Raw genomic sequence first — 241 nt, 5'->3', positions numbered from 1 at the left:
AAAGAGTTTGAGATGAAAGATCTTGGAAAACAAAGTTTTGTTTGAGATTACAGCTTGAGTACATTAACAATGAAATCCTTGTGCATCAAATAGTATACACAGAAAATGGTACTCAAGAGATTTAATATGGACCAGTCTTACCTATTATCTAGTACATGGGCGTGAGATCACTTGTTTTGGACACTGATCCATTCAGTCCAAAGGTGGACGATAAAGAAGTCCATTTAGTCCTGAGATGGAC

This window comes from Brassica oleracea, chromosome C9, assembly GCF_000695525.1.
Source record: "Brassica oleracea var. oleracea cultivar TO1000 chromosome C9, BOL, whole genome shotgun sequence".
NCBI classification, from domain to species: Eukaryota; Viridiplantae; Streptophyta; class Magnoliopsida; order Brassicales; family Brassicaceae; genus Brassica; species Brassica oleracea.
This window is presented reverse-complemented; position numbering follows the sequence as displayed.